Source organism: Alligator mississippiensis, chromosome 14 (genome assembly GCF_030867095.1).
Source record: "Alligator mississippiensis isolate rAllMis1 chromosome 14, rAllMis1, whole genome shotgun sequence".
NCBI lineage: Eukaryota > Metazoa > Chordata > Crocodylia > Alligatoridae > Alligator > Alligator mississippiensis.
In genome coordinates this window covers 19,448,002-19,469,834 of record NC_081837.1, presented here as the reverse complement: position 1 = coordinate 19,469,834, position 21,833 = coordinate 19,448,002, and the positions used below count along the sequence as shown (strand labels likewise).

Genomic DNA, 21,833 nt, shown 5'->3' with positions numbered 1-21,833 from the left:
TGCTTCGGAAAAAAAACCCCAAACAACGTTGCTGGTAATCCCACTGTTCATTACATGCAAGACATAGGGTGAGAACAGTTCCTGCAAAAAGAAAAAGTCAAATCTTCATGCGATCTAGAGGATGCAGAGCAATGAGCAGGCTCACACTCTTGCTGCTCCTCCCCAGTTAGGTGCTACAAGCCAAGACCTTTTTCTCTGCATTCTGACTTTCAAAAACAAGGTGTATAGTATACGTTGGTGCATGCTGTATGCGGGGAACTATGATATGCACCTTTTAGTTGCACCATCACTGCCCTACTTGAATGTTACTCATTCTGTACATGATCCTTTCCAAATGAAAAGACCAGTGAAAACACAAAGAGTATTTTTGGGAAGCTTTACCTGCCATTTTGGAACAACAACAAAAGGCATACCCAACCTTCCCAGGCAGCCCTCCAGACATTTTCCTACAATTCAAAGAAGATGGAAAGGGTTTTCAGAGTACTTAGTGTGACAGCTTGATTGTTGGCATGTACGCATGGGTAGGCTTCCTCCCATCCAGAGAACACATCAATAATAACAAGAATGTACTCATAAGAACAGCACTTAGGTAGCAGCAATTTAAGGTTACATTTGCAGCTGACAGTAGAAGTTTCCTCTATTTAGTAAGATGGGAATTGGAAATGTGCTGAGTTTTGCCCTTGAGCAGAAGGGCCATCACAGCATGTGGAACTGCAACGGTTAAAGAGTGTCTCAAAACTAGAGAATTTGCCTTTTCAACCAACAAGGCAGCAGCTGCAAGTGAATGGAGGCAAGGAGGAAGTCCCGCAGCCACGGGATCAAGGGCAGAGCTGTATTATGCAATTGGGCGATGCTTTTCACCGTGCAGCTGAGTGAGTACTCCTAAAGCGATTTCTTCCTATTCATGACAAAACAAAGTAAAGGGTTTCTTATAATTAGGGAGTCCAAGAGCGGGAGCAACAGCAAGGGCTTGCTTAAGGGCCACAAACGCTTGTTTGGCTTCAGGAGTCCAAGGGAGGGGTTCTGGGGTGGTATCATGAGTAAATGCTTGCAAGGGTTTTGCAAAAGCAGCATAACCCAGGATCCACTGTCTACAATAACCCGTTGCACCTAAGAATCCCCTCATCTGTTTTCTAGTCATAGGTTTGGGAATGTTGAGGATAGCTTCAACTCTACTAGGGCTTCTCTGGTTTTTCTGCTGCTTCTGATACAGAAACCAGTGACCAGCAAAACCATCTCGCACGTGTTCCTTTTTGGGGTTTTTTGTTTTGTTTTGGTTTTTTTGGGGGGGGGAGATCTGTGTTTTCAAATGTCTGATTGCATAAGGGCCTTGAATGCTGTATTGTAGTGATCTTAAATGAAGGGCAGCAGTCATGCAACCGAGTTGCAATAGGTTTAACCCAGTCAACTCAGTGCCTTAAAATATTTTGAGGAAAGGATTCCTTAGGGTGATATCTTTTATTGAAGCAATTGCATAGTTGGGATAGTGTTAGATAAGCTTTCGAATGCAGGACATTCTTCTTCAGGTGGCATGTTTTGGAAATAATATAAATGCTATCTTTTGTGGTTTAAAACAACCTGAAACTATTGGGAGACTCTGATTGGATGTAGCTTATCCACATCCTCTCCCTATTGGGTTTTATTTTACTTGTCTTTGAAGCTTCTAGTGTTGACCACGGTTTCATTCAAGATACCAAATCACCTGGTTCACAAGTCTGATCTAGTGTGGCAATTCCTGTAACTTGTCTGAATGCTATTTCTAGTGCAACTGCTTAATTTGAAGGCTTGTGAAGCTATGATTTCAGTATAAATCCCATCAGCTTTGCCATTCATTCAGCTTACCCATCTTTTCACTCCCTCTTGTTCAGGTTCAAGAGCGGTTTGTGGCTCATGGAAATGACAGACTCAAGCTGATTGTATTACTGTGTAGTGAGGATGATGAGACGGTCCAGAAAGCAGCTGCGGGAGCTTTGGCCATGCTGACAGCAGCACAGAAGAAACTCTGCTATAAAATGACTCAAGTGGTAAGGAGTGAAATCTGATTCCCAAAGACTGAATGGTGTGAGCACACAACTCCATAGCAACCTGGATTTATTCTTGTTCAAATATTCATGAATTCAGTGCCACTACCTAATGTTAAGTTTGGTAAAGGTTTGCTTTTCAATCACTGGTGATAGCTAAAGTCAGGATTCAGGTGACTGGCAGAACAGTACAGAAGTACTTGGCTGGAAAAGCAGGAAGAATTAAAGGACATTATCAAAGTGCTTTCCTGGGCAGAGAACTAAAGCAAGACAGGTTGATGAAGGCTGCTTGCTCAGCCTCTGTTTCCATGGGCCTAATATCTCCATTTCTCAATTTAGCTATCAGTGATTCAAAAGCAAACTGTTACCAGACTTTAACATTAGACTTTAGGTAGTGACACTGAATTCATAAATGCTTGAACAAGAATAGTCTGTTTTCTGAAGAAAGCGTTTAATTGAGTACAGCAATTTGGAATTTCAAGTATGTAACAAAGACAACAGAAACATTCTGCCAAGCTAAGACACAGTCCAGTAAGACACAGTGACAGCACACACAACTTCTCCTAACTTAAAACGAAATGTAATAAGCCAAAGAGAGACAACAGGAAGCCTTGCATAGCTCTTACATAATCCTGAGGGCAGAATGTCTCAAAGTCTCCGCGGGATCTGCAGGTCATCTTAGAGGATAAGGAGGAGATCCCACAGGCTTCATCTTTGCCTGGGTTTTTAGAGGTGAATTTGCACCACCTGCTCCCCCTTGAGTGCCTTGATCATAACATGCTTCTCATGTCCAGTCCATCATGTATTGCATACCCCACACAACTAATTCATTCAGTGTCTTTGTCTCTTCTCAGGGGTGTTGGTTGTAGCCGTGTTGGTCTAAGGACATAGGCAGACAAGGTTCTTTGGGTAAATGTGATATCTTTTATTAGACCAACTAAATAGTTGGAAAAATTGTTCTTTGCAAGCTTTTAGGCCCAAACACCCGTCTTCAGGCTCTCTCCCTATGCCTGAAGAAGGGTGTTTGCACATAAAAGCTTGCAAAGAACAATTTTCCAACTATTAGTTGGCCTAATAAAAGATATCACATTTACCCAAAGAATCTTGTCTGCCTCTGCCTCTTCTCATGTATTCCAGTCTCTCACCCCTTACAGGTTCTGCTTTGAAATGTAAATGTAGTTCCCTGCTGTCTGGTTATGCCAGCTGTTTAAGCAGCCTGGTAACCCTACCCTGCTCCCTCAGGTCACATAGCTCCAGAATCAGTTAAAGGCCCCACATTTGTGACAACTGTGCCAGGTTTTTTCCAACAAAACTGTGGAAAGGAATTTGTTATTCTACAGTCAGAAGACACCATCTAGCATAACAGCTTGATGGGGGATGAGCTTTCATGGGAACAGAGAGAAATTTTCACGGGCTAGCATCAATTGTTCCTGTCTTAAGTGACCACTTTCTCCCCACTGAAAAGGACCTTACCTAGTGGCAGGCCAACCTTGTGCTCTTAACTGAGATTTTCCCATAATATAAAAAATCTCCAGTTGGTCATTCACAGTTTTTTTTTCCTTCCGTTCAGACAATTCAGTGGCTGGAAATCCTGCAGAGGCTCTGCTTGCAGGACAGTGTGGATGTTCAGCACCGTGGGCTGGTTGTTGCTTACAACCTAATCAGCGCTGACAAAGAACTCGCCAAAAAGTTGGTAGAGAGTGAGCTCCTGGAGATCCTGACAGTCGTTGGCAAACAAAAAGATGACCCCAAAATACAGCATGCTCTTGACGCAGCTCGTGAGTGCCTTGTGAAGTGCATGGACTATAGGCTGATCAAACCGCTGTCACGGGCATGAGGACATCATTGTCTATTGAGAAACGGCAAGGAAAGGGAGGCCACCAGGAGGTCTGGAAGTCTTCCAGACCTGCATAAGGACACTCAGTCCCATGGCCAAGGCTTTACTGAGCACTGGCTTTGTGTGTTTTGTCCTGAAAGAAGGTAAAACTTAATGATATCTAGGTACTGCAAATACCTTCAGTGCCAGGATGCAGCAAATTTCCACTGAAAGAAGCAATATGGGAAGCACATTGAAAAGCTGCTGCTTCAGGAAGTCTCAAAAAGGATAAAGAGAATGAGTGGACTGTTTTCACAAATGAAAATTCTTTATTTCAGCAATTCCTAGCAGTGGAAGAACAAGCACAAGGTTTTATTTCCTCACATCAGATGTTCAGAAACTAGTTCAGATTTGTTATTTAAAAATGATTGTTTCTTCTTTTGAATTGGAATGCAGGCATTTAGCATGTGAGAGCACTGGGTGGATTCATAATAAACAGCATCTTTGCTCTGTGGGTTCCTCGCAGTCTCCCTTTGATTTAATGAGTCTTTGTTAGTCAGAATTTACTGAGGGGAAAAGAAGTGAAGACAGAGCTTGCACTTTTTCACCTCAGAAATAGGCAGTGCTGTATTGTCCTCTGATTATTCATCCAATAATATGAGTCACTGATTAACATCTAGATAAATCTCGGAGAACACTTCAGTATGTGCAGAGACAGTTGCGCATGCAGAGACATCATGCACGACTAGAGACTATGATAGAAGGTCTGTCCGTAGGTAGCTAGTATTGCGAAAATTTTCTAAAAGCCCTGCAGGGACAAGGATTCACAAGGGAAGTGGATTCAGCTAGTGCATACGGAGCAATGTGACCACACACTTTTGGTATAGATGTAGAAAAAAATAAATATATAAATCTATCTTTCCTTCATAGAAAAGACCTTATGTACCTCCGTACAATACATAAAGCTGCTTTTTGGCTCTGGGTGCCAGGCATGATAGAAGGTTAAGAGAAACGTCCTGCTCTGCAGGGACTGGGTTGATACTAACACAGTGATCCTTTCCAGGCGGGACAAGTAGAATTCACACATCCTGGTCCAGCTGTCTCCTTTCTGCGCTATAGTAATTCTCAGGCAAGAACAGTTGGTGTGCAGGGAAGTAGGAGAGCAGATAGGTGGAAAAAAACAGAGTCTGTCCGAGAAGTCACTGAAAGGTGGGCAGCAATGGGCTGCGACTGCTGCTTCTATGCTATGTTCCATTTTATTACCACCTCATCCACACCCCATTTGTGCAGCCCATGCTCCTGACTCTGCTGCCTGACACCTACATTGTAAGCCAGGCTATTCTCTCTGTGACTCGTCTATATTATGCCTCCACAATTCTTCATTATTACAAACCCTAGGTGTTCCTATTGTATAAATTAAAAATAATTAGGGGCCAACCCTTGGAGAAAGCTGTCGATCTGTGTGACCTGTAGTACTGAGGCAGTCTCTGCTGAAATGGTGCAGGTTATGTAAGTTATGGGTTTATTCAGTAAATATCGGAAGTGTTCTGATAACGGCACTTATGGCACGTGAACCACCAGAAGAGGACTAAGCTACGGTGACACAAGACCAGAATATCCACCCACATGTTTAATAGGCTTTTTGATTCTGACCTAGCTTTGTAAAATTTACTTATTCCCTCAGCATCACACCTTGACTAGACTGGCCTCATCTCTCCCAAGTGTCTAGATGTAGGGCATCCCTATAAAATACTGACACCCTGAGCAGGGATCTTCTGTCCCTTCCTACCAGAACTGTCCTCCCTCTGTTCAGCTCTCTAAACCTGCTTATTTCCCTACCCCACTGCAAACAGGCCTTGTTCAGTCTCATGTGCCACATAACTCTTCTGATTTCCTCTGCCTGAGAAGGTACGAGAAGCCTGGCAGAGATGCAGCTGAGCCCAGTCCTGCTGCCAGGCCAACTCAGACCAATTCTGCCACTCTGTGTTTGTACGCTGTCCCTCAGCTGAAACCTGCATGGCAAGCATGTCTTTTTGGTGCATTTCCTTGCAATCCTGTATACTCGTATCTTTTGATTTCCCCTTTGATAATGGCTACCCTTAAAAGAGATGGACGATAGGTAGGTGGAGATGGACCTCGGGGGGGAAATTACGGGTAGGTCCTCAGTTCTGAGGCAAGAAGGGAGGCTCTCTAGTTTCTTACCCCTGCCCTGGACTATAGCTCCAAGGTTCTCTATTTAATCTCACCCTGGCTCAAAGCTTGGCTTAGTTTTAATTTATTCAACAAGCAGCCTGAGAGCTTTGAACACAGCATGTCAGAGTTATCTCACCTCACACTGAAAGGAAAAGGCCTCTGGAAATTTTGTGGTTATAAATTTTGCCCAAATTCACCAAAAACAAATGTAATGCCAGAATCTACCTAACCTGGTAGAATCAATTGATGGATCACTCATATCAGCCGCACCACTTCCATGTGCGAGAGCTCCTCTGGGAGCAAACAGACAGGGCCATAGGGAGAAGCTCCAGTTCAGACTCTCCAGTCTGCTCACTCCCTACCCTGTCATTCCTCCTTGCTCGCTGTGCGTGAACCAGTGGTGCACTGGCAGGCAAGAGAGATTTGTCTTAACTCCCTCTGCAGTGGGCAGACTTGCATGTCCTCACAGGAACTTTGCTTTCCCGCACTGACAAGAATATCCTCAGTCCCCAGTGGAATCCCCACCCCACGCAGAGAAGCCAGTACAGTGTCCAGCTACATTTTTGATGCTTTAAAAATAGCAGTACCTCGTTCTTGATGAAAATAGCAGGACTTCGTTCTTGATGAATATAAAGTAAAATGTTCTCCTGCCCCACAAACCTGGAACCAGTGGCTGAGGTTCCTTTGGGGCCCATTTATGCACTCTGAGCTGGAGATAAGCATACTGGGGGAATATATCCAGGAAAATCTAGACAAAGGATTTATCCACCCACCCATCCAGGTCTCCAGCTGGGGCTCTAATCTTCTTTGTTCCTAAGAGGAGGGATCCCTCCACCTCTGTGTGCATTATAGAGCTTTTAACAGCGCAACTAGCCACAATTGTTATCCACTGTTCCTTATGAATGAACTTTTTAAGCAGCTCAGACTGGCCACAATATTTTCTAAGTTAGATTTACAAGGGTCCCTGTTGCAGGGCACTGTTGGTGCCTGCTAAGATCAGAGCAAAACAGCCAGCAGGTGCTTGATTGTGGCAGCCAATTTTTAGATCCCTGGCTGCCTATGTAAATAGAATAGTTGGCTGCTGGCAGGCAGGCAGCAACATTGCCTGGCTGCTAGTATCACCTTGGAGGTAAGGGAGGAGCTGTAGGGGATGGCTAGGAGGCTCCTGGTCCTGGGCATGACCTAAAACTGCACCCTGCCGGGAGTGTGTGGCCTGGTGGGGCTTTCAGTGGCAAGGGAGCCCCCAGAAAATGCCAGGCCAATTACCACCCCGGTGAAAGGTGGGTTGGGGTACCTTAATAACCCTAGCTCCCACAACTGGGTGGGTTACCCCATAAAAGGGTCAGGAAGGTGAACCTGAGAGAGAGGGCTATAGACTCATAAGCCTGATTTGGACTCCCTTGACTGGTCAATGATGGGGCCTGGACCAGAAGGGTCGAAGGGCCAGGGCCCACCACGGGGCATGCCCAGAGCTGAGGGGCTGGGGTCCTGAATGGCCTTGGAGGTGAGGCTAGGGCCTGTGTGGCCAAAGGTCCTGTGGGGACCATGCCCGAGAGGGGAAATAGCTTCAGGGAGCTAGGTAGCTTGAATGAAGGCGGGGTAGGCCGCCGGAATGGAGGGATCTTAGAGGGGTCCTGATTGGAGGATTCTGGGGCCCAGTGTGGGGCTGGTGAGATTAACATCAGCGGATGCCATTGGCAAGGCATGGGCTGTGGTGTAGGGGAGGAAGAGAGCTGTAGATAGCGCCCCCTGGCATCAGGGCAAGAAATGGGCACCCTCCCACTTAATTAACAACGTACTTAAATGTCATCAAGGTGTGATGGGCGAGAAAGCAGGCGGTTGGCCCAGAACAGGTGGGCGGGGCATTAGTAGATCGACCCCCCAGAAGACCCCCTGTTACAGGCCCACAATTTAGTCTGAATACAAGAGAGAGACAAATGGAAAACCATTTTTTTGACCTGTTATGGGCATTTTGAATATATGGTCATGCCTTTTTTGGCTTTGTAATATCTCTGCTGTATTCCAGCATTTTGCTAATGGCAATTTTTGGGGCATGCTGGATCAGTTTGTCATAATCTACCTAGACAACATTTAATTTTGTTTCTGATGACCCAACCCATCACGTAGACAGGTTTTACAGAGGCCCCAGGAAAACCATTTATATGCCAAGCTCAAGAAATGTGAATTTGATAAAACCTCAACTGAATTTCTGGGATATATCATTTCTCCCAAGGGTCTGACCATGGACCCACACATGATAATTGCAGTCATCGAGTGAGTCACTGCACAAGAGGGAACAGCAACGTTTCCTAAGGCTTACTCATTTCTATAGACATTTTATATGGGGGTTTTCACACCTTAGCCCAGAGGTGGGCTATTATTTGACCTGAGGGCCACATAGGGAGTCTTGATCAGCTGTTGTGGGCCAAGTCAGCACCGCCACTTACCTCCCTCCTCCCCAACAACTCACCAAAACTCCCTATTTGGCTGTGAGTGGGTAGGAGTGGCATGGGAGGGGCAGAAGAGGCTGGGGTCACATGTTCCTGCCCTCTGGGGTACATGTACATGTGCTTGCAAACCATCAGGTGCTGATCTACATCCCTCACCTCCAGTTTCATAGATTTCATAGACATTAGGGATGGGAGGGACCTCGAAAGAAAGAGTCCAGCTCCCTGCCCTAGGGGCAGAAGTCACCTAGAGTCAAAGGGTCCCAGCAAGATAAGCGTCCAAACGTTTCTTGAAAGTGTCCAGAGTTGGTGCTTGCACCACCTCTGGGGGGAGTCTATTCCAGGCCTTGGGGGCTCAGACAGTAAAGAAGTTTTTCCTTATGTTCAGCCTAAAATGATCTTGGAGGAGTTTGTGACTTTTGGACCTTGTCTTAGTTGGAGTGCTCTGGTGAACAGGCATTGCCCCAGATCCTGATGCACACCCCGATGTACTTATAGGCTGCCACCAGGTCACCCTGGAACCTGCGTTTTTTCAGGCTGAAGAGTCCCATGGCTCTCAGCCTCTCTTCATAAGGCCTGTTCTCTTGCCTTCTGATCATGTGCGTGGCTCTCCTCTGGACTCTTTCAAGCTTCTTCACATCCATCTTGAATTGTGGATCCCAAAATTGGATGTAGTACTCCAGCTGCGGCCTCACCAAGGCCAAGTACAGTGGGAGGATGACATCCTGAGATTTACTTGAGAAGCATCTATGGATGCAAGCCAGAGTTTTGTTCGCTTTACCAGCTGTGACATCACTGGTGGCTCATGTTCATCTTGTGGTCAATCATGACCCCCAAGTCCCTTTTGGCCGTGGTGCTAGCAAGTGTAGCACTGCTGAGCCTATAAGCGTGATGCGGTTCCCCTCCACCCCCCAAGGTGGAGTACATTTATACATATTGAATGTCATCAGGGTTTTATCTGCCCACTTTCTAAGCCTATCAAGGTCAGCCTGGATCACCAGCCTATCCTCGGATGTGGATGCTCTACTCCAAAATTTAGGGTCATCAGCAAACTTGGCCAGTCTGCTTCTGACACCAGTGTCCAGATCATTAATAAAGACATTGAAGAGTACAGGTCCCAGGATGGAGCCTTGGGGGACAGCACTGGTCACGAAGCTCCATGATGATTCACTTCCATCAGCTACAACTCTCCGGGTCCTACCAGTTCTGGGATCTGGGGCTGGAGCTCCACACACCTGCCGGAAGTGGTGTAGTGCAGTGCAGCAGGAGTAAGAGGAGGAGCTGCTGCTGGAGTTGGGAGATGAGAAGCAGCACCTGGCTGGCAGCAGCCACCCTGAGAACAGCCTACTGGAAGCTGCTCCTGCTTCTGCTCCTGCACATGGGGCTCCAGCTCCCAGAAAGGCAGGCAAGAGCTGGGGCAGGAGCCACCTGGCTGAAGCTGCTCACCCTCACACCCGGAATGGTGTGGCGCAGCACGGTGTAGGGGCAGGAGGAGAAGCAGCTTCCAGTGGCTGTTCTCAGTGACTGCAGCTGGACAGGTGCTGCTCTGCACCCTCCTCCAGCAGCAGCTCCTCCTCTTGCACCTGCCCCACCATGCCATGCTGCTCCCAGCAGGTGTGCAGAGCTCTAGCTCCAGATCCCAGCTGCCTTTCACCAGCAAAAAGGGAATATCATATCAATACAAAGGAAATATAGTACAGGTCAAAAAATCAAATATTAAGTTTGATTAACACGCCTGACCTCTGAGAAACTCCAAGGAATTGGTAGGTATTGGTGCTAGAGATTCCATAGTGCCTTCTGGTATGCAAAATGGTGAAATAAAAATTAAATTTCAGAGCTGTTCACACATTCAGAAAAAATAACAATAAAAAGCAGGATGAAGGAAAGCTCAATAGAGACATAAGGAGGGATAAAATGGGTGAATGTTAAGAGATACCTACTGCCTATTGTAATCAGGTGACATATTATATTTTTCTCACATAGACGTCCCCAAATTCAATATTTACCTTGTTTTTGAAAGGAAAAGGAAGAAAAGAGGTTGTTTCTGAGTTATAGCTATGGAGAGCAGGGACAGAGCCTAATCTTTACTCTGTTGAAAGTGTCACTAACAGAGACCATGCCATGCAGGAGCAGTTAAAGTGAGAGGAGATAACTGAACACTCCACTATTCCCATCTTTTTCCAACATTGCACCTAGATGCCCAGAGGTCCTTCCTGCAGAGAGAACTTAATGCTGGACCAGGGCTCTGAATGGGTCAGGCCTCCCCTCAGGTCTCTCCCCATTCCAGAGAGCAGAAAGCTCTTTATAGCCTTCTTGACTATGGAAGAATAATAGAGCAATTCTTCTGATGCAAAGAACTCAGAAAGATCCCAACAGGGCAGAATGTTTTTGACACTGCAGATTCCTTTTTGAAGTCTCTGGATTTATCTTGTGAATCATGTGTACATGTTTGCACACCTAACAGTGCTGATTCTGCGAGGCTTCCCATGGCACCTATAAAAAGGCTGCATGACACCCAGGATGTTGCAGCACCCTGCTTGAAAATAATTGTTCTAGAGACAAATCACACAGACACATTTCCTTTGATTCTTTCCCAGGCATGGATAATGGTTTTTCATATAGTTTCATAGTTGGTAGGGTCAGAAGGGACCTGAGGAGATCATCTAGTCCAACCCCCTGCCGTGGCAGGAAAGAGTACTGGGGTCAAACAACCCCGGCCAGATGTTCATCCAGCCTTTTTTTAAAGACCCCCAGGGTAGGAGCCAGCACCACTTCTTTTGGAAGTTGGTTCCAGGTCCTAGCCGCCCTGACAGTGAAATAGTGCCTCCTGATGTCTAGCCTGAAACTACCCTCCGCTAGCTTGTGTCCGTTGTTTCTTGTAACTCCCGGGATTACTCGGGGGAACAGGGACTCTCCCATGCCTGCTGGTCCCCCTTGACTAGTTTGTAGACTGCCACTAGATCCCCTCTCAGCCTTCTCTTGTGGAGTCTGAACAGGTTCAGGTCCCTCTTCCTCTCCTCATAGGGCCTGCCCTGCTGCCCCCTGATCATGCGGGTGGCCCTCCTTTGGACCCTCTCCATATTGGCCACATCCCTCCTGAAGTGCGGTGCCCAGAACTGGACACAGTACTCCAGCTGCGGCCTGACCAGTGCCACATAGAGTGGGAGGATCACCTCCTTGGACCTGCTTGAGATGCATCTGTGGATGCACGACAAGGTATGGTTGGCCTTCCTGACCACGTCCCCACTTTGTTGGCCAATGTTCATTGTGGCATCAATGATGACTCCAAGATCCTTTTAAGGGAGACATATCTTTTTGATCATTTTAGGAACAGGATGCCCAAAGAATAGGATCACCCAGAGGCACCCCTTGGAAATTGCCAGTTCTTAGCTTTTCAGTCAAGAAAGGAGTGAAAGGTAAGAACTGGCAATTTCCAAGGGCTGCCTTAACTCTGCAAATGTTGAGAAGCACTGCTCTACAGGTTGAACCAAAGCACTTTGGACTTTATACTGTGAACCTTCACTGCCTGAACTAACCCCCCTGTTGTGTAACAGATAGAAACGGTCAGAATATTTTCATCAAAGCACAGGTTTTCATCAGACAAAAAAAGTTGTTTCAATGGCCTGGAATAGTGTGCTAAATAGTATTGATTTTGAAGAAAATCCTAGTGGGGGAAAAATTCTGTTTCATTTTGTCAAATTCTGACTTTTGGCTTTAGAATTGTGTTCATTTGTTTCAGGTTATCTTAGTCTTTTAGATTTATATTTATTACTGATATTGTATCAATGCTAGTGCAATTTTAATTTCAGAAGCATTGATGTCAGCTGCTATTTTTGTACCTATTGAAACATTTTGATTTACAAAACAAGATAATTCCTGTCCCTGTTACAATGAAATAGCTTAATCTGGATCTTAATGCTGTGCGGTTAGAACAACCAACACAAACCCATGTAGATTAACCAGTACCAACAATGACTGAAAGGAACTTATCTTTGGCTGAAAATGCAGAAGTGCAATGTTTATTTCTTTATTCCTTAGATTTAGAAGGAATCCCAAGAAGGCTTGCAGTGGCTCACAATAACAGGAAAAAAAACGCCACTATACATACAGAATAACCTTATGCACAAAGAGAAATAGGAAATATTCATCTTGGTGAAGTAACATTTTGTTTAGCAGGAGCCTGTTTGGGTTTCACTTTAGCAGATTCAAACACCAAACTAGGGAAACTGGGACAATTTCCTGATCTTACCCTGTTAATAAAAAGAAGCAGATTTTCTCTAGTGAGTTGAACTGTTTCAGTTTAGGTGCCCAACTTGCGACCTCTTCAAGAAGCCATGAACCTGTTGGGCTCTTAGCAACTAACTGCCCAGCTGCCTGGTCACTTGTGAAAATCTCTGCGGAGTGCAGGAGCCGGCTACTTGGCTAACAGAAGAGTTCAGAAAACTCTACTGATTGCATGGGATTTGCTCCACATGAACATCAACCTACATGTCCTTTCTGTTAGAGCAGGTCAAATGACACCTTTAAAGCAACTCTCCTCCATTCAAAATGAGACGTTTTCCACACCTGCAGAGGATTAGATGCACAGGATGGGCTCAGTGAGCTCTTGTCTTCCCCTAACTTGACAGCTCTCAGCGTTAAAAAGGTATTGTGACTTCCTGAGGCTGCAGTGCAAGACATACAACTTTGAAGAACCCTCCACTTTTCTCGGCTTCACCTGTGTCCAGGTAGTGAAACAAGTCCTCTCAGTTTTGGATTTCCACATCTTTCCTCTCAGTGTAGACTGAACCTCCCTTAGCATCAATAATATCTCCTGTCTCTGCTGGGGTTACCTCAAAGTAGTTGCCTTGATACAACCAGGTGTACTACCATGAACACCTGAAAAAGGAAGTGGTCTCATATCAGGCTCTGTTGGCTCCTAATGCCTGGTATGAATTGCTTGTCTTTCTAGCCTAGCACAGGGGCTGGCAACCTTTTTCAAGCTATGGGCCAGAAGAACCGATTCCAGCCCAGCATTGGCCAGTTGGTGTTAGTGGCATGGGGGCTTTCCCGGCACCTCTACCGAGCTACGCAGCTGGGCGCTGCACCTGCACCACTGCCACTTTTCCTAGCTCCCCACTCCCTGGCTGCAGTGCCAGGGGAACTGCACCAGGGCTAGGACCTGGCAGCTGCTTGTGATGCTGCTGCTGCCGCTTCCCTCTATGAATCCAGCCTGTGGGCTGTCCACCGCTGACCCCTGGGCTAGTGCATTCCTCTGAAGATATTTTGGAGTGGATAGTGTCACAGGATGACCGGTTGCAGGGGTTGGAAAGAGACCTTGTTAGGTTATTGGCAGGGACGGGAGATGTTTGTTGTGTTGGGCAGAGGAAGAGGCAGACTTCTGGGCTGGTGGTCAACATCTACGTTGGGAAAGCCCCCGTTAATGGTGAGTCAGAAGCACACAGAGATAAGGAAGGTTGCCTTTTTCAGAACAACAGGAGAATCCTATTTTTAGTGGACTTGGATGCCTAAGTGACTCTGTGGAAGTCCCAGAAAATCAGTAATGCTTTTTAGGAAACAGTTAGAATCAGGTTTGGACTGGTCCTTAAAGGTTCAGGAAACAACCTTTCCCAATTTCCAGCTTTTGGCCTGGCACCAACAGCACTCCTTTAAAGTGACAGCCTCAGATCCAGACATCAAGGGAGGCACAGGGATTTCTGATGATTCACGACTGTGCTCAATAGCGCCAGGAGAAAAGTAAGAAGCAAACTCAGTAAGGATCTTACGCCTTGTACAATGTTATTCCATTTTCCTGCTGCTAACATGCTGAATTATTGGGGGTAAACTAATTAAGTCTTTGCAGGTTGTCTAGGAATGGTCCCCGAAGAGGTAATACTCTCCTCCTTTTTCAGCCATATCAGTTTGGTTAAGTGGCCAGTAATCAATGCACGACCACAATTAACACCATTATAAAATGCTCTTTTACAGCACCTGTTTCTAATGGACAGCTTGTTCACTGGTGGGTGAGAGAATTCAGCCATTCATCATGCCTGCCCAGCCTGCTGGGTACATAATTTAATCTGTTCTGAAATACCTCCTTGATTGAGAAGCGCTATGTCCATGTTACAGCTCTAATCTGCTCTGAGTGAAAGGGCTAAGTGATGCATCCTGCCAGCATGTCGCACAGTGTAAATCTGGATTCAATGCTGTAAAGTCATTTAGTGCAGCAATAGAGTTGAATTCAGGAATGACTCAGAATCATAAAAAGTGGGTTTGGAAGGGACTTGGGAGATCATTTAGTTCAACCCCCTGCTCAAAGTAGGACCATCCCCAACTAAATCATCCCAGCCAAGGCCTTGTCTACCCATGTCTTAAAAACTCAGCTTAGGGCAGGATACGGCTCTTTGACTGAGAATGCCAAAATGACTAGTGAGTGTGACTGTCGCAATGTTTGGGTGCCTGGACAGTGAGACAAGCCAGTCTTCTGTGTTTGCAAGCGCATATTTGTCCAAAAGTATGCAGAGGAATTTCCACGCTAGCCCCTCTCACACGCTGTACCTAACTGGACTCGTCAAAAGTAACATCATGTTAATGTCCTCAGTAACTGTATAAGGAGGCTTTCAAGGGAGTGAGAGAAAGCTTAGTGTGTTTTCTCTTTTGGGTGAGAAATGATTCTTGCACGACTAGTTAGACCAGTTATTCTCAAGCAGGGTGCTGAGGCAATACTAGCCTCAGGAATCCTTTCAAAGGTGCCATAGCACCTGTGCAATATTAGCACACTTAGGTGTGCAAGCACCTGTATGATTCATGAGATAAATTCAAGATATTTCAAATGGGAATCCATAGTGTAAAACATGTTGACCTGTTATGGTCTTTCTGAGTTTTTTGCACCCGAATTGCTCTATTATTTTTCCATAGTCAAGAAACAAGTGAAACTTAAGAGCTGGCATTTTCCAAGGGATGACGTAATGTCTAACTCTATGTCCTAAGAAGTATAGAGTTCAACATATTGCTTAGCCTTCCAATGTCATGCTCCTTGCCATGGAAACTGCAACCACAGAAGATCTTTACTTCTGTATAGCATGTTCATCCCTAGATGTGTAGCTAGATCTAGAAGTAAAAAGAGACTGTGTGCAAAGGAGGACAAAGAGACTGAAGACCTGCTTCAGCAGCACTTCTCTTGGGACAGCTTCAGTCAGTGTAATGCCATTTCTGGGTTCTAGAGAGAACTGCTGGCTGATGGGAGCAGTTTGTGCTGCAGATAGGGATGTTTAATGGTGACTGATGAATATCAGGCTAACAAAAGTATTTTCCTGGAGATCAGCAGAAGCAGCACAGCAACAGGAGACCTCCTTTCCTGTTCAGAAACGTACTGCTATCAGGATCTGGAAACTTGCAATCCCCCACCATTATCAGTCAGTTCTTAATTAATTTGGAGTCAGCAGTTCATTGTTGAGGTTCCTGTGGTGGTGGTTTGTGTTGCTATTGAAAGGGTAGGTTCACTGCACATTAGAGTGTCTTGTGTCTGAAATGAATGGTGTCTCCTAAAATCCAGTAAAGGCAAATGCAAGCTTGTAGCAATGAACAAGGATCATCTTACTAAGAATAATGTACACCTAAATATCTACATGTATCCCTGTAACCTGCAAATCCCCACCAGATTTCATACACAATATGCAAAATCTTGTGACGGGCTAGCTGGCAGTGACTTAGCCCAGGGGGTTTGCCAGGGTAAAAGATGATTGGAGGACTTGGGATTCCCTTTCCTCACCAGTCAGGCCCCAGAGACTCACCCTCCATGTCCCCTGATTGGCCTCTTGAGTCACCTGGAGGAGGATAAAAGGGGCAGCACAGCTGACTCAGGAGAGACCAGTGAGGGACCACAAGGAAAGAGTTCAAAGAGCTGGGCCAGCGGGGTGGGAGCAGTGGAAAGGGTCCACTGTGTTTTCTCCCCCTCCAGGTACCTAGGCCCTATACTTCTTGTCATTTGACATTTTGTATTTTGTGCCTTTTATATTTCACCAACCAGCATTGTTTGTTTTGCTGTTTGCGTTTTATATTTTGTTAACCCTGTCTTTCGTCAACTGGATGAATATGTCTAAGATTGTACGTGTCTAACCTTTGTTGAATCCTGCCCCCTCGGGGCCTTGTAGTGTCCCCTATACCCCCTGGTTTATACTGGTTATGGTCCCAGTACTGTTCTCTCATTAAAAGGTATATGGTTAAGTGCCCATTGGTAGTCTGGCTCTGCTCTATAGGGGGAGGAGAGTCCCTACACCCCCACAGCGCTTGAGCACCTGCTCTGATCCCCCCAATTGGAGAGGGGGTACCTCTTGGAGTACCGCCTGGGTTACAATTTCATGGGTTTTCTCTGAAAACTGGGGATAATAAAGTGATTAACTTCACAAAGTACTTTTCAATGTGAAGGTGACAAGCTTTTATTTATTAATTTGCCAGGGAACAGGGCAGCCCTGGCAGGTGAAACATCTGCCCTCTATAAATAGGACATACAAGCTTTAATGAGCATGACTCCATTCTCTACATGCAGTCAGAACCTAAGGGCATCCTGGGCAGACTTCTAAACAACTCTTCATTATTAGTCTTGATATATATTCTCACTGTTCATTCATTCATTTGTTCAGTTTGTATGTCACCCCTCAGGCCCAGATTATAGCAGGGGCAGGCAATTATTTTTGGTGGAGGACCGCTTACTGAGTTTTGGCAAGCCATCAAGGGCAGCATGACAGGCAGCCAGGGACAGATAAATATTAATTTTCTAAATTTGGGGGGGCCCTGCGGGCTGGATAGAATGGCCTGGCAGGCCACATCCGGCCCGTGGGCTGCATTTTGCTCACCCCTGGATTATAGCTTTGAGGACAGCCACAAAAGGGCAGAATGTTTTTAACACTACAGATTCCTATTGGAAATCTCTGGGTTTATTGTGTGAATCATGTTTGCACACCCAACAGTGCTAACATTGCATTGCTCCCTGTGGCACCCTTGAAAGAATCACTGATTTAAGATCTTACAGATCCAAACCAACACCATGGGTTGTACCTCAAAAGTTATTGGGAGCCAGTGTCCTGGGTATCACCCAGCTGTGACCAAAGCAGAACTGTACCCTACACCTTTGCTCCCAGGAGGGGGAGTGGAGGGTGGACCAGGAATGGCTGCAGCTTCATCCTGATATGCCCTGCAGGTCCTCCTTGCACACAGTAGAGGTGCTGTGGCTCCCGTTGAGAACCACTGATATAGTCATTGCACTAAATCATTAAGGAGTGATTTCAGGAAGCTTTTTGATTTGATGGGACAATTTCTATTTGTTTATAGTGTTGGCCCCCAAAGGTGTTCCAGGAGTAACTACTTCCCCTGGGTTGTAAAGAGTTAAGCAGAGGGGTGGGGCCACTCCAAACCCAGGAAAGTCAGACCTAGATAGCTACAAGGCTACTTTGAGGGCTAGCAGGAAGCGAAAAGGGAAAGAGGAGCTGCAAATTAGAGGCCATTTTGCCTGGAGCCCTATGAAAGAATTTGGAGGGTGGCGTTGCTCCCTGATACGCTCCATGCACCCTTGAAGGAGGCCCAGGGAGACTGTGACCGACTACTGCTAAAGAGTGAGTGACATTTAAAAGGCAGCAGAAGGTAGTGAGGGAGGTCAGGGTGACTGTGAAAGTCCTTGAGGCATCTGGGACAGCTTGTACTATGCACAAGGTGAAGACTGTCACCCTAAAGGGTCTTTGCAAATGTTGGGGTTTTAAGTTGCACTGATGACAAAATTACCCCTTTCAAAAGGTTTCCATGCAGGGCTTCATGCGTTATATTACAGTTTTTGTGCTAATGCCTATGGGTATAAATAAGTCCGACTTTTTGTATGCTCTTATTAAACTAAGGTATTGTTGTGGACCCTAGGCCACCGCAGCTACACACCCCCTTGCAAGAAGGATTTTCTAAGTCGTAGGGACTAAGGAAGATTCAAAACGTCTGTCCCAGTAAAACCAAACACTCCAAGAAACACAGTGAAGGATATTTTAATATGATTTTAGCACTAAATAAGTGATGACAATACAGGTAATGATTAAAAATAATATAATGCTCATTATCAAGATAATTACTCATATCTAAAATAGAAAGATATTAATCTTAAATATATTGAGTCCTAAAGTGTTAAAAAATCTCTAGATGAGCCTGACAAGGAAAAGGAACTTTTTCCTAGATTTCAAAGACTAAGTTTGAAAAAATCCCTAACCTTAGTTCATCTGCAAATGAGCAGTTCAGTAAAAATCCCTGGGTGGCTCTGAGCTCTATGCTTGCTTACTTTGCCAGACTGTAAAAACTTATGAAATAAAAATATCTCAAATAAGGTTAGTAGATGTTTGGATATACCTAATATGTTATCTACTCAATAATATGAAGCTGCATTATTTTAATATGGGAATCAAATGCACCTTTTTGTTGTCAAGTAGAGATCTCTTTGCAACCACTAACATAAACCTAGTTTTATTGTAGATGCAGTTTACCTGGCATAAAATCATTAAAGTAGCTCTAAGTGACCCAAAATTGATGTACTTTAACCTAGGTTCCTCTCTAAAATCTTCTGAACGATAGCATTCCCCCACCCCCTTCACCATTCCCTTAGCTTAGCTCTAGTCAAGCAAATGCTATTTTCGTCTAAATTATCACTATTTAGCGGTCAACTAAGGTCTATACAGGGTAGAGAGGGAGGAGATGGCAAGGAGGTTTAAGGTAGAGGTTTTCAAGTGGGGTGATAGCTGGAGTCCATGTTGCAGTAGATTACCAGATCAGCTGGGTAGTGTGTGCTAGGTTCTGAAGGTCCTGATGCAAACTTGAAGTGAGGAGCCCACAGAGGCGCCAAGGAGGAGCTCCATCTAGTCAGAGCAACAAACCAAGAAAATAATCTTAGTAACAACGTTCCGGATAGACTTGATGGGTGCAAAGCTTCCAGAGATGAAGCCAGAAAACAGGAGACTGCTGCAGTGACAACATGAACTCATGAGTGCTTGGACCAGTTTTGGCTGTACAGACAGGGACAAAAGACCAGATACTATTCACATGAAAGTCAAAATAGTATCAACAGTGGAGGGTGAAGTCCAAGATGACACAGGCCAGAGGCTGGAGTGACAAGGAAAGTGTAAGTAGTGTCTGTAGTGAAAAAGAAGAGTCTGGGAGGGGAGATTGGGAGCTCAGTTTTGGCCAGCATAAGTTCAAGATGACATCAGAAAGGAACATCAGAAGCCCCTCTTTACTTACACATATGAATACAGAGAAGGGGAGACCCACCCCATCTCTGTCCTTGGCTGACCCAGGGCTGCAGGAGCCTCAGATGCGCTTCTATCCTGCTCCAGCTAGGGCTGTGGGGAGTGGGAGCTGAGCTCAAGTGGGGACAGCAGTAGCAGTGGTAGCATGTGGGCTCCCCTGCCTTGCTGGTCCCACCAGATGTTCCCCACCAGTTGGGGAGCAGGCATAGGGAGGGGAAACCCACCCATTGCCATTGGTGTCTACAGTGCAACCTGGCTCCTTTGCAGCCGTTCCCTGCAGCCCCAGCTGGAGCAGGCAGAAGCAGCAATGGCACATGGGTCTCCCATTCCTGTGCCCCAAAGCATAAGTGAGAGTGGAATGGGGGGGGACTGGAGGTCCTGCTGAGCACACAGTGAAGAGAGGGGACACTGAGGGTTGGGGATGGGGAGATTCTTACCTAATCTGGGAACTTTAAAAAATCCCTGGATGCTGCTTATGGTGTGGGGGAAAGGCCAGGAGCAGGGGGTGCAGCCACCCCCGACGTGCCAGTTTTTACTTTGGACCTCCCCCGCCCCGCTTTTAAAAAATCCTGGAACCACCTATGATGGCAGCCAATAAAGGGCAGAATTTTAAGATGTGTAAGGTGTAACCGCCAGCATCAACACATACCAAGGGATCAAGGGGTCTAAGACTGCAGTATAGGCCTTGAGATGGGCCAAGAAGAGGTCATGGGAGTTGCTACTTTAGTAACAGACAACAGCTTCAGTGCAGTGCAAAGAACAGCAGCAGGATGGACAGTCATGGGAGTAATTCCAGAGAGTTGTTGCAGACAACACCTTCAGCTTTGCCATGAAGTTTTCCAACCTTACACTATCTTTCATACAGCAAATGAAGCTGTAAATTAGCTCGGGATGCAACACATAGTAACAGGTTTTCAGAAATTGCCTCATAGGTAGGGACAGAATTGATACCCAATATGATGCATCTTTCCAAGCCAGAAAAGTGACGCATGCTGTCAAGAACAATGCCATTTCTCATCATGTCTTCTGCTGTTGTGAAAGATGCCTCCAGCCTGAAATGCCTCATTTTGTTTCTCATTAAGGATGGCAGAATTTCTAATAGCTTTCCTTCTCTCTCACTGTACAGCATAAAACAGCAATGTCTTTCCCTGAGTAACCATTTTTTTAAATATTGGAGAAACTTATCAACCACGTAATGTGCTATTTGCCTCTGACTCAAATTATACTTTATGCTGTAAGAACCTGGCAAGCAGCGGCCACATTCTGCTTCATCTAACAACTCTCTCAATTGTTGACAAGGGATATTTAGCTGTGAATCTTCTTCATCTGTTTTGCCATGATATTGTATATCTGTGTTGCATTCCGGACCCCTTTAACGAATAACATTGCGAAGAACCAGGGGAGATGGGATTAAACATCTTCCTCCCACTTAAGAACTAATCATCATCAAAGATGTGGCAGGCGAGACCCCTGGGGAGCTGACCCAAGGCTGCTCTCAGTAGCCTGGTTGTGCAACCCAGGTGGCCGTGGCGAGGTTTGAAGGAGACCCAGACATGTGACGCTTGGGGAGAGAGGCACGGGAAGCTACAATGAGTAATCATAGCAACACAGGACTGTAATAACAAGCTGTGGTTATACCAACTCCATTATATCCTGGCTCTGGTTCCTACCAGCCAAGACTTCTACAGAGCACCCTGCAAAAACCCATAACTAAAAGTGGGTAACTGGGTCATCATCCCTGGGCACTGACTGGGGGGCAGGGGTACAAAAATAGGAGCTTCTAGCCCTGCTGCTGCCAGGGCACAAAACTGCCCACTTATGTCTCTACAGAAACCAAGGCTGAACAAGTATATAACCAAATGTAAGCATAGGAGTAGGTCCATTAGGATGAGCAAAAGTTTAACAGTATGCATAGATCTGTGCCAGGGTTCGAAATCGCATAAATATGTTTATATTATTCATGGTGAAAGGGGCTGCATGTTAAACTAAACTGGAGAACATATAAACCTGACAGTGAGTGGTCATAGTAATACAGGGCCATGTAACAGCAAGCCATAGATGCATCAACCCCATCACATGATGGCTATAGTCAGGGATTCCTTAC

At 45.7% G+C, this 21,833-nt stretch overlaps 1 long non-coding RNA gene across 1 annotated transcript; it reads left to right on the top strand.

The window, feature by feature from the left end:
• Positions 1-208: 208 nt before the first annotated feature.
• On the top strand, positions 209-4,351 carry LOC132244796 (uncharacterized). Its single transcript, XR_009456569.1, has 2 exons — positions 209-2,024; positions 3,592-4,351. It is a non-coding gene; the product is annotated as an uncharacterized LOC132244796 (long non-coding RNA).
• Positions 4,352-21,833: the final 17,482 nt, after the last annotated feature.